General features: G+C 38.5%; 1 protein-coding gene across 1 annotated transcript in view; it reads left to right on the forward strand.

Moving 5' to 3' along the window:
* The window catches only part of LOC120565631 (adhesion G-protein coupled receptor D2), a 97,409-nt gene that overhangs the window by 36,312 nt on the left and 47,764 nt on the right, over positions 1 to 13,333 (forward strand). The window lies entirely within an intron of this gene.

Consider the following 13,333-nt stretch of genomic DNA (forward strand, 5'->3'; position numbering starts at 1 on the left):
GCTGGGGAACAACAGCTCTGGCAGCAGGACACTGATTGGGATGTTGATGTTGATCGTCCCTACTGGCCTCTTGCCCTTCCTGCTGTGGCCCCTGGCTTGTCCCCGACAGATACCCTAGGCCATTTCCCATGCGCGTCAACGCACATATATTCACTCTTCCCTGTAAGTGTTTACAGCCACATGCTGATTCCTGTTAATCTGCTTCTTGTCGGGGACAGAGTGCAGTGAGGGTCCTGGTGGGTTTGTGTTGGACTGGGGAGGCAGCTGAAGGTGGGTAAAACATTCACACACACAACCTGAAAGCCCCGTCTGACAGATTGCACCAGGCCTGGACTTCTTTTTACACTGAGCAGATGTGGTCTCCCACTTGTTTTCCTTAGTAATTATCCCTCATTAAGTGAAAGCATGTGCCAATCAAACAGCTTGGAGAGTGAGAGCAGGGCCTGGGCCAGGGCAGAGAGAGAGAGAGGGAGGGAGGTAGAGAGACCTAAAATCCTCTTCTCCACAGTTTGTTAAAGCACAGTGTCATTTCAGAGTCATTACTAGATTAAAGGCAAGCCTTGCCGTGGTGCGAGAGAGCTGCAGCAGCTGCAGCACTGGCATTATTATGGCTCATTTGACTTTCTAGTGGTTACAAATTTGATGATTATCACATTTAACACTTGCCATGTTCAATTATAGCTTAATGCCATGTAGACTTCCATCTTAAAAGGGTTTTTACTGTCATTAATCTGCATTACCATCAAGGCATGATTTATTTGATGTAAGACTATTACACTTTTGAAATTGAAATTGAATAGGGCTTTTTTCTTTGGGAAATATTTAAAGCATAATTAAATGTATTTCTTATATTAACAACATATCAAAGTAAGATAATATCCTGTAATGTGAAAGTGTTGTTATTTTGGTGCCTGTCCTAGTGAAAAACAACAGTCAAGTCTTCGCCTTCCCTAGGTTTTGGTTTATCGTCCGTGTATCTGTCATGTCATTTTATTAGATAGATAGAGCTTTATTGTCATTGCATATATTTTTTTAAATCTTGGGCATCCACTCTCAGCACACAAGCTCACAAAATCCAATTGTACATTAATAGTCAAACGCATCATAACGGAGAAGTCAAAAATCTCGCAAGCCAAAGAGACGCAGATTTTCTTCAATGTGAATTTGCAAAAAATAAAACGGGGAATTTAAAAACAAACATTGGACTTAAATTCGACAGGTGGAAAATATGATTACACTTTGATGCCCATGTTGCTCTTTTTCTGTCGAACCTTTGGAAGGAAATTCTTTGCTAAAACATGCGTCAAAAGAAGTTGATATAGTATCATGACTCAAGTTGTGCCCTCTAGTGGTCACAAGTCACAAGTCTAATGCAGCTTTATGGCCGCCACAACTTCCCTCATACACTCTCTGTCCTATATGTAAATGCAGTCTTTATTGTGAACTATGAGTGGAAATGTGGGGAAAGCGAACCTCAATTCCTGAAAACTTTTTTTTATGCAAACTCTGTCTGATTAGAGTGAAAACCTGAGAGTTAGTGATTTTAAATTACCTGATAGAAAATGATGGAAGTATTACAATTAAAAACATTTTTCAAAACCCATGTGTCCCACCATGCATTTCAGACAGTGACAAAAACATCCTCACAACAAAAGGGGGCTGGGAGAAAAGAGACAAGTCTCCTCCAAAAAATAAAAGAGAAAAAGCTTTTTTTTTTTTTAAAACCCGAAGATATATGAAGTCTTCATGTCGATGAACTACCATTCATTTTCACTTTGAAGTCCTGCGAACCGTAGTGAAGTGTGATTGCATGTGACAGTTGCCGAGTCTGCCGGTTTATCATGATGGATACACCCTGCCACCATGGTGTTGCTGGAGCATACATGTACGCACATGCACACACTCATGTACGCACGCACATACACAAATACATGGATACACACAGAAGTGGGTTTATTAAGGCATGTATACACGAACACAGACATAGAATCACACATACGACCCAAATCTTATTCTCTCACACTTGCATACAGAGACACGGTTATTTACTATCCACTTTTACATTGTACATTTTTGTACATTTCAAGACTTTCCTTTGAGTGTAGTCATCTAAGCTACCATCAACCTTTTAGTTTACATGTTTTCTGACTTATTTAAATCATATATTTTTTTATTGCATTTCACAAAAATACCCAGATGAAAGTACTTTATACAGTTATGCACAACTTTCTATGCCCACCCAACCCCCACTCCATGGTGCAGCAATGCCCAAAACAAACACACACACATATACACATACATATATATGCACACATATATACATAGACATATACATACACATGCACATACATACAGTACAAGTACAAAACTAAAGTAAGTAAAATAAAAGTTAATTGACAATTGTAAATGTGAATGGTGAAAGGGTAAGAAAAAAAGTTAAAAGGGTAAGAAAAACAACAAAGACAACATAAAAAAAATTACATGGTTTGATTGACACTTGACTGTAGGCCTTATCACATTTTAATTTTAATTGTAGGAATCTTTTTACTTACATTTTGAATTTTTCAAGGTGTTTTGAAGGTACTTGTGTTTGGGGAATTATTTTCTGCTTGCAGTTATCTATTATGATAATAAAATAAAAACTTTCCGGTGTACCTCATGTAACCTTATTTTGGAGCAACATATGTATGGTAGTGAATGGGGTTGAGACTAATTCTTTTTGATCCGTTTTAATTGAGTTAGTTTTGTGTGAAACCGCTCCGTGAACTACATATCTCGTCTCCGAAAATGTTTGTCACCTTAGTAGATTCCCGGCTCGCTCGCTAGCTAGCTAGTTAGCTCAGCTATGTTCCACAACACATGTAACGTTATCTTACATTAAGTTTTTTATCCAGCAAAGTTTTAAGCCGAGAAGCGAAAGAACGAGCAAGATCCATTACTTGTGTGAGTAACTTTACATCCCAGTATGAAACACACTCGTAGCTTCAGCGAGCTGTCACCCATGCGACTTTGAAGTATGTAGTCTTTCTAATTACGCACTTTCACAGTCTTATACTTCAACAGTTTTATGACAAACTGAGACTTTCTTGACTTGCAAAATTATCTTTTAAATTGATGAACATCGTTTAATCCATGGCTCAATGCAAATGGCATAACAAAATTAAAAAAATCTTCCCGTATTCATATTTTTTCTGAAATAAGGTCCCATAGTGGTCCACCGGAAGGGGAGGGACTTTGCCTCTCTATTAAACAAATATTACCACTCACTTTATGAAAAAAAAAAATCGGTTTAAAGTGCATAATTTCTTGATATCCAAATAATGTATCTGTGGTCATTTACATTCCTAACACATACAAGGTCACAGCAACAGCACAACAATGTATCACAAGACTCACTCGTTGACAATCCACACCACTAAATAAGCGAAATATACTCTTTCTCCCTTTCTGTCTCCTCACTCACACCTTCATGGACACATATCACACACACTAACTCACACACTTCTTGATCTTGACACAAACCATTAACCTCAGCTCGGTTCACCTCAGCTGGGAAACAGGAAAGCAAACGCATCCCATAATGGTACCTGGAGCAATCTTTTTTCCTGTTTTGTACCCAAAAGCAACTTGTTCAGTTTTTGCATATTGCATCCATTTGTCATTGTTAGTCAAGGGCACTGCAACACAGTCTTGTCAGTGGTGCAATTTTAGGTGTTCTGTTCAAACGGTACTGTGTGTGTGCGTTCATGTATCTGTCAGGTGATTTTAAATTTTTTTTTTATGCCTAGGAATGTATGCATATGAATAGATGGACACATTGTGCACCTTCTCAAAAAGAATAGACCAAAGGTGAACATCACATTGCAAATCGTACACTTTTTATGCAAAACATATTTGTTTCCACAGGTTAGGCACGCTTGCATAGACAAATTGTAAGCTGAGGTTCTGTTGGCATACAGGTAGCGTAGGGAAACTTCTTACCCATCACCACAGAAATCTGAGTTTGAATTCTCAAAACTGTACCTTTGTCTGATTTGGCTAGCAGCTCTCTGTTAATATAGAAGTCAACTTAAATTCCCAAATGAATATCCTCATATCAAAAGCGTTATCACCTTCATTTCACATGTCCTCGACCATCTCTTTCTCATACAGTTTTGATGCTACAGTACATTTAATGTTGCTTCAGCATCGCTTATTTACCCTTAGCTGGCCACTGCAGTGCAAAGTATACAGTGAAAGTTGTCATAAATTGTGTAATTTGTGCACACTGATGATAGACTTAGGGTGCAAATTGACTATTGCAAAATCTGCTGGACTGAAGCATTTTAAATGGTATTGTGAAGGTTTACAAATTGACAAGTTCATAAGTTAGGAACGATCCACTGTTCTTCCTCAGAAAAGGTATGACTCTTCACTCTATGTGTGTGTTGCCTGTGCATATACACCTGTGTCTGTATGTGTGTATGTTTAGGTGGAAGGGAGTGTGTACAGTGGATTTTGTGTGTGTTTCTCTCATAGCCCATAGATGGGAACTGTTGGACTTTTGCACCAGTTGTTGTGGGGAGAATTACCCGTTTGGGGATAACGTCATTGTACCCGGTTGACTGGTTTGATTTAAAATAAATTATTTTTTAACATGGTTAAGGTTAAGACTTCTCTATAATGAAAATTAACAGCATGTCATAAGTATGTAGTGTGTAGGCTGGAAGTGTTTGTGGATCAATTTATATTAATATATCTGAACTTAGTAATGTACTGTACACATATCTGTGTGTATACACTGATATCTATGTGTAGTGTGCATATGTTAGTGTCAGTAACCCGAGCACCTTGCAACTGAGCATGTGTGTGTCCATGTGTACAGTTCCTATAAACCAAACCCAGTCCCCAGCTGCTGTTTCTCAGGACTTGTTCTCTTCCAACATTTTTTTCCTCTCTGTCAGTGGAAAACTATGCCATTAGAAAACACCCTCGGAGATTGACAGTTGGATCACATACAATTTGACAAGCGGGCGCCACAGAAAGGCCCGTTGGATACCTAAGTATTTTTAATTAAACAGCTCTCTGCACTCACAGCGTACTTTTCCTCACCAGTTCAAAGACTCCTGCTTTGACCCATGTGTTAAAAGTTTGTATCAGTTTTCCATGGCTGTGTTTTGCTTGGCGCCTAAGACACGCACTCCTAAATTATCTTGTTTAAAAGCTAGTTTGTTTACAGTTCACTCTCTTTCTCGTGCTCTCTTTACCACCCCGCCATTACATTACCACATGTGTGCAGTGTGATCAGGTTCAGGGTGTAGATACCCACTCCCAACAGGCCCGGTTTGTGTAAACGCAAAGGAATTGAGTTAATTTTAAAAGAAAGAAATTTAAAAAATCATGTCTATTAGCAAATGGAAAGATCCGCTACACAGTCAACCCCTCACTGCGTCGTCATTCTGGTTTATTTAAACGTTAAAACAAGTCAAATGGAGTGCTCATCTGTTACTTGTGCTCTTCATCAATAACATTTGTCCGTCTGATGTAAAATCGATATGACATACACTGACACAATGCCAGAGCAATGGCAAATGTGCCGTCATTTGTCATCGACTGGCAATAAAGATATGTCAGAATTGATTTTAGCCCATTTTTCCCCCTCACTCTCTATATCTCTCTCTCTCCCTCTCCCCTCTTTCTTCCTTGCTCTTTTGCAGTAGCGGCAATAGAAAAAAATAAATGAATGTTATTATGACTGAGGCATGGTCAGCCTTGCCAAACTCAATTAATATTGGAGCAAGGGGCTGTAATGATTTGAGGGCCTGTGTGTTATGTTTTCATTGAAATGCCCTGCCAAAGATGTTAAAAAAAGAAAAGAGGGATAGATATATGGATGTTTGGGTCGGTGTATTCCGTGGAGGGAAAGGTTTTGATTTGGCCTTTGCTCAATATAAATGTCTTTAACAGACTTACAAACTCTTCCCTGATCTTTCTTTCTTTATTTTTTCAGTTTTTATTATTTTTCCTCTTAATTCTATTTCTGGTTTAGCTGCCAGAGTGTTTTGTGCTCCACCATGAAAAAAAATATATAACCTTGGATTGATAGCGTTTATGGATCCTTAAATCATGTTCAAACTGGAGGGAAAAGCCCCGTATGTGTGTTTGTGTGTTGGTTGTTGGGTGTTGTGTTTTTTTTTTTTTTTGGGATGATGTTTTATTTTAATGTAATTTATATTTTATTGTATTTTGCTATTCTTATATATATATATATATATATATATATATATATATATATATATATATATATGACATCACTGATAGAAATTCTCTTCAGGATTGGCCTTAGAGCTCATTATATTTGTTATTTATTTTATTAAAACATCAATAATGCAGAAAACAGGATGAAAGTCAGATGTATTCATTATTTGAATGCCAATTGCAATGCAAATACTGTGAACAGCACCAAGAGTGAGTTTTACAAATCATTACTTGTGTGCATTGTGTGCATTGTGTACAACTTATGAGTTTATGGTCATTTCTGGTGATCCCTTTTTCCCTTGTTCATGCGGTTATTTTACAGTTTCATGTGGCCCTACAGTATGTGTGTGTGCGCTCCACTCTGTGTCCGCTGTGTGTATGTTTGTGTGTGTCAGATTTGCCATCGCGGTTTGTTGCCGCTGGGTTGTGTGTATCCAAGTTGCGCTGGTGGTAGCGAGCAACATCTGTTTCGGGGTTGTTGTTCCTCTTGGCTGCTTTTCAATTGGATTTCCTCAAGCAGGGCCAAAAGCTGTCACCTCTGCCAGGGTCTGTTAGCAATCACTGCCGGCCCCTATATTAAGTAGGTGGTTCAGGGCTAAGCTAATAATTCTCCCTCCTCTCCTGAGCCATCACACACCAGTACTGGTGTTGCTGCCGGCCTCAGTGTGTGCCTATTTGTATTTGTGTGTGTGTGTGTGTGTGTGTGTGTGTGTGTGTACACACACGCGGTTTTCCTCTGTAGCTATATACCCTGTAGAGGCAGGCTGACTTGGGGGTCCCCTCCTCAATGTGACAGCCCAACTGACTGGATGTGTGTGTGGGAAAGAAACAGGGAGAGTCCTAATAGCTCGTCTGAGGGAGCGACTGATCTGCTTTTCCTAATAATGTACAGTAGGATGGAAACAGGAAGAAAACTTTGACCCCCATCCCCGTCCTCATAGACTGTGTGCTGTAATGCTTCATTGTGAAGAGAAGCAAATAAAGAGTTTAATAATAATGGATGGAAATTATGGCATGTGCATTGTTTTGCAGGCAATTCCAGTTTGTCAGGATTGTATGTATTTGTTGCAATTTTTCCAGCAATGTAGACATAAATCAAAGATGAATTTGCAGTTTGACCATAGAAATTTTAAAAATTCCTTGTTGCGCAAATGGGTTTATTATACATTTACGTATAATGTATAATAAACATTATATCTGCATCAGTAGAATGTCCATAGCTGCACTTAGGCATTATTGTTTGGTTAGTATTTAGTTTTTCCACTGAAAGCATCAAACTGTCTTGACTCCTGAGTTGCGCAAAACTTAGCTGGGCGTTACAAAGCTTTTATTGGGAGGTGTTTATCTCATCAAACTGACAGAGTGGCAGGCTGCCCGTCTACCTGCCTGTCTGTCTGCCTTCATGTCTTATTGCCAGCTTCTCTGGCCAGCTGGAGCAGTTACACAGAGCTGGATTTGAACTGAGGACCTGCAAAGTATCAACTCCCTGTTTCACAGCTTTGACAGACACTTTGATTTGACATGCCATGAGCAGTTAAAGTGAAAGTTATGTATACATGTTAATTAAACTGTTTATGCGTGGAGGGGTCAGAGACATTAGCAAGCCCCAACGCAGAAGTGTGAATTTCTTTTCTTTTCCCCCCCTTCACAGCGTTTTAACCTCTTCTGTCTCTTATTTCCGTAATGATTACCAGGTGCGAGTGTAGAATTTTTCCTACCATTTTTTTGCCAAGTGGGGATGCAGATAGCTCTATTTGTGAAAAGTGTCTCTGTGTGTTTGAATTTAGGCTGGGATATTTGACGTTGGGTTCAACTTGTTCAAATAGCTCTCATTTTTGGCATTGGGTGACACTGAAAGCTGGAATTCTCTAAAAGGATGTGGAGGTTGCGGTCTTCAGCTACTTAAGAGAAAGCTGTCGGCCCAATTGGAAGATGTCATTTGTGAAAAGTATATCTATTTTGATTTTTGATATTGGGTTAGACAAGTATAAATCATTTTTGACATTGAGCAATGACAGTGCCTGAAGTTCTCCTAAAAACTGGAACATGTGGTTTACAATAACTCATGAAAGTAATGAAATACAGCTATCTTTAAACATGGAACGTTGAGATGGCGTGAAACTTTTTACTTTGTGCCATACCAATAGAGGAAAGATTCTTTTTAAACATGGTTTTTAGTTTCAGGGCTTGCCCAAGTGTTGACATGATAGACTTGCCTAACTGACTCTAATTTCTGACATTGTATGTTTGTAAAGGCTGAATTTATTCCCCCTGAAAAGTCAATGTAAAGCATGAAGTTTGTTTTTTTGCTTGAGACCATGCCTGTCTTTTTTGAAAGTGTTAACACATTTTCTACAAATATTCTAGAATGTGCCTTTCTGCTAACCAAGTCGTATTGAGGATAGGCAGATGACCAAATTGAAGTCACGCATGCTACACGGACATGAAAAACAAACTTTGAGCTTTAAACATAAAGGCGGCTGAGCACAAAACACTGAAAACCTGTACATACTGTAAATAGAGACGTTTTTGAGATCCATATGTTGGAATAAATAAATGTATTGCTGGCAATTGCTTACCAAAAAGGCCAATCTGTACCAAACGCAAGTGCTCAAGGGATGAGGGGTCCCCTTTGTCAGTATGTGGCTTCATCAACATTTCTTGTTGGAGAGTCAAAGACCTCAATTTATTATTTAATTTTTTTGGGGGGTGGGGGGATTTTTTGTCTTTATGAGATAGTATAGCTGAGGATTGACAGCAAAGAGCCGCTGCGGGTCTGAGTTGAAGCCGGCCCGCTGTGGTAGGATATGGGGCATGCACTTTACCAGGTGAGCTACTGGGCAGCCCTTTTGTGGAAGTTAAAAAAATAAATAGCCTTCAGTTACTATACTTTATTATTGGATTTACATTGAAGACATCTTATTGGATCTGACTATAGCTGGCTACTAGCTTGATACTAGCGTAACATTTATTTCGATTAGTGGAGCTGATGAAATGATTACATTGTGTTTAGTCAGTGGAGTGACTACTACCTTTTGCACTTGCCACCCCCGTTGTAGAGATTCTGTGAACCAAGCACTCAAATGCTTGTCTCTGAGTCTGAATGAAAGTAAACACAGAAAGTAGCCACCTGAAATGGCCATTATGGCTAACTGTATTGAATTATCCTTAGAACATCTATTGTACTGACCAAAGAAATGAGCACTAAGCTGACAGCAGCAATATATTCAAAGAAAAAAAGAGAAAGCTGCCCTGTCAGTCTTTCTCCTTACCAAGACACTCCCTCCTTCATCATACGTTTTCATATCTTTACATTGACATTTTGTTTCCCAAGGACAGTATCATAAACTTTTCATAAACGTTTTCTGAGATTTTTACCTGCCTGTGCTGCCTAACTTTACACATTTGGGAGGTTGATGCATTTGTTTGTCTTGGTACAGCAGTGGATTGTCAGTAGGAGCATGTATAAAGCGGGCAGGTGAGCTCCCCAAATTACTAACTAACTAAAATGAATTTACAGTGCACTCACTGTCAAAATGAGGAAAATGTGCAGTGGAAACTTGGGGCTGATGTACAGGATTTAACTAGGATCTATCAATGTCCACAGCCAAGCTTGTCGTGGACGTTTGTGTGACTGCTGGACATATGCAATGATGAGGTCTCTTAGTCCTAATACTCATTTTTTTTTCTGCCAGAGTATCAGAGACAGCAAACAACCAAAAAGAGGGGAGATTGCAGATCTAGAACTTTTTTTTCTTATCTTCATGCTTGTAGAAATCGAAAGTTGGGTACACGCTGCAAGTTATTGGAGAAATTATGGGTCAGTCAATGAGTGAATAGGGCTTAAATCTTTATCCATCGTATTCTTGATTTCATTATTTTTTGTGGTAGATTAAAATTGCCTTTGGTGCTCTGTAGGTGTGGCGAAAAACACATTGCATTTCGTTGTACTGTAATGTGCTTCAAAAATAAATATATTTTTTAAAATTTATATTAGAGATGCGAATAAGATATCATATGCTGCCCATTTTATGTTGGTTGTTAATAATTAAAGTAAGTGAAAGCTCACATGCTTGATCCTGGCAGCTACAAGTACATCCATCAACAGCCTTGTATAGTATCTTTCAGCTAAACACGGAACTCCTACAGGCTCAATCACTTTGTCTCCTCATAACATTAAATTACTAAATAGACAGACTATAAGAACCTTGTTATTTGCCAAAGATCTATAGCTTTTGACATTTGCGGAAAATAAGCTTTTTTAAATTTACATTTCCACATACATTGAAGCTATTAAATAGACACATTTACACAAACACTGGCATAAAGCTTTTATTACTAGTATAGCCAGTGGTTGATGGATTGCCTCAAACATTTAATGCACTCAGTTGATGCTTTAAGGAAGAGCGAGTTACAAGGACAGCGGAGGTAGAATGTGGTAAACTTCCAAAAGGAGGTTGTCAGGATCACAAACAGCCAGAAGTCAAAAGTACAAGGGTTAGAACACCATCCTGGTTTAAGTGAATTAACTTAATTCTGTAACTAAATCGATCTCTGACTTTGATTTGTTCTTTCTGCATTCTCATTTAAACAAATGCTATTTTCTGTCTTGCATTGCAGCATAGTGCATCTTTCTGGGGTAATAATGTTTTTGGTCAAACAGTGTTTGTTGGCTTTAACTTTTTAAACATACAATTGTTCCCTAATTAGCTGGATGCTAATTAATTTATGCTCCCCTGTTTGATGTACTGTAGAGCAATACTTTGAAAGCAACTGCATTCATTCTTTGCATAAATTTGTAGCATTTGCCGCTGAGTTCAAAAGAAACAGGACTGGGTTTAGAAAAGTGCACATGCATTTAAATAATGCGCCCCATTTTTCATCTCTGTTTGTTTTTAGTGGGAATTTTAATGAATTAACATTTTAAACAATCCATCATTATTGTTGTGCTGCCACTTATTTTTAACTCAATTATATTTTAATAGATCATTTTTCCTAATGTGCACAGTATGTTCTCCCCACTTTGTTCACTACACAACAAAAGATTAATTACAAATAAGAGGAATGATCAAAAACATGATAATCAAATTGCAACAATGAGTTGGAAATTGCAATTCTAATGCAATACAATAGGGTATGTGTTTGCAAATTAACCACCCACTGTCTGTTATTGTATGTGTGTGCGCTTGTGTACATGCATTTTTATGTGTGTGTATGTCTGTGAAAAGAGTATATGACCCAACTGTATGTTATGATAAACTCTATATACAATACTATGTCAATGGACATTATAGGTTTTGATTGTAGTTGCATTAATTAAAAAAGTAAAATGAAATTTCAATGTAGGTGGCCTTAGTCCTTTTTGAAAACCTGTTTATTGACCAAAGTAAAAACATAATGGCACTCCATTTGTAGCACTTCCTTTATCAGGATGCATTTGTTAAAACTTACTGGTGATGTGTTGTTTTCTCTGACTTTAAAAACCTCAATGAAGTACTTTAAAATGTACTTTAGGTGTAATTATTACAGTCAGCCTATAGCACATACAAAAAATACAAAGGTGCCAGCTTCCTTGACGGCAGCTAGGGGTTTGTTTAAAGACTGGAGTACAATAGGCTCTATTTTCTGAAGATGATGTCCTAGTTTGTTTGATATCATGGAAGACTGCTCTCTGGAATCAAAAACCATGTGAAAGCTGTGAAATTATGTGGAGGACTATGTGATTTCATGTGATTGTTTTAACTCCACCTTCTAGTACCGGTTCAGCTTGCTTGGAACCTTGACCAAGGTGGTATCAAAAAAGTACCAAGTACTTTCCACAGCTATTGCTAATGGAAAACAAAAAAAGAGCGAGTCAGGCCGCAGCATGCAGTGGGAAGCAGCATTTGAGCTAAAGTGGCCTATAGTGAACCCAACAATAAATTTGCATTTTGACAGTAGAGGAATAAGCTAACAGTTTGAAATTAGACAAAGATTATAGCATGCTAGTAATAAGATAATATGCCTCCTTACACACTTGTGTAATACCAGAGCTTTGTCATTGATATTTTTTAGCTTGGAGAAAAAGGCTTTGTAGCCTTTTTAACCAAAACATTTTGTAAGATGGTGATTGTTTTTTTGTAGTACTATCCTCTATAACTGGACATTTGGAACTGTGAAATGTGACTTATTGCTGAGTATGACTGAGAAGATGAGTTTTCAAAGCCAGACATCTCAGCTTTAGTAGTACTTGTGCAATTCCTGCTGTTGGTAAACAAAACATATGGTTGTCATATTGTGCTGTGGAGCAGCAAAGATATTTAGTCTTAAATATATTACATCCTGTACTGTATTAGGTTGTAGCCAACATGACATGCAATTTAAAGTAAGAAGTGTGGAGATAAAATTGCAGGTCTCAGCTTGAGATCCCTTGTTATGCTTGTTGTCTTCAGCATGTCAGAGACCAGCGGAATTGTCAGTTTAAAGAGGATGGATGTCCTAAGATGTCACCTGACAGCCCGACAGACAGGGCAATTCAGTCCCTGGAGGACAGGAGAGCAGCCAGTAGGAGGTGAATGGGCAGTAGCTTGGGCTAGAGGTCGTCACCGTCGCCATCGTCGGCCTGTCACTCCGAATGGGCCCCCAAATCATGTTGTCAATGGTGATGCATCGAGATCTCCCTCTGGCAAAAATTGGATGCTCCAAACTCGACTTGATTGATGTATTGACCAGGTTGTGTCTGCCTGTCCTCAGGATGTGTCCTTACCTTCGTTTAAAGATGAAGTAACACAGACACTCTGAGCAGTGAAAGGCGAGAGATGTACTTTTAAAAGTTTTTTTTGTGTATGAGCCAGACCCACTGTGTCTATCAACCTTGAAATTTACAGGATGTTATCTGCCTTTTCATTTTTCTCAGCACATCTTTTGTGGCACAATTCAATCTGTTTCCATTGAGGCAACAGTATTACATTATGGCTCAAAGGCCAATGCACAGCTTGTACATTCAATAGATGCCACCATGGATTGGAATGAAAAATAGCTGTTTTTCTGTGACCAAAAGTGCAGTCTTTATGCACCAAAGGACATGGCATTCTTGGGCCATGGGTACTAGCCGTGG

The sequence above is a fragment of the Perca fluviatilis genome, chromosome 9 (genome assembly GCF_010015445.1).
Source record: "Perca fluviatilis chromosome 9, GENO_Pfluv_1.0, whole genome shotgun sequence".
NCBI lineage: Eukaryota > Metazoa > Chordata > Actinopteri > Perciformes > Percidae > Perca > Perca fluviatilis.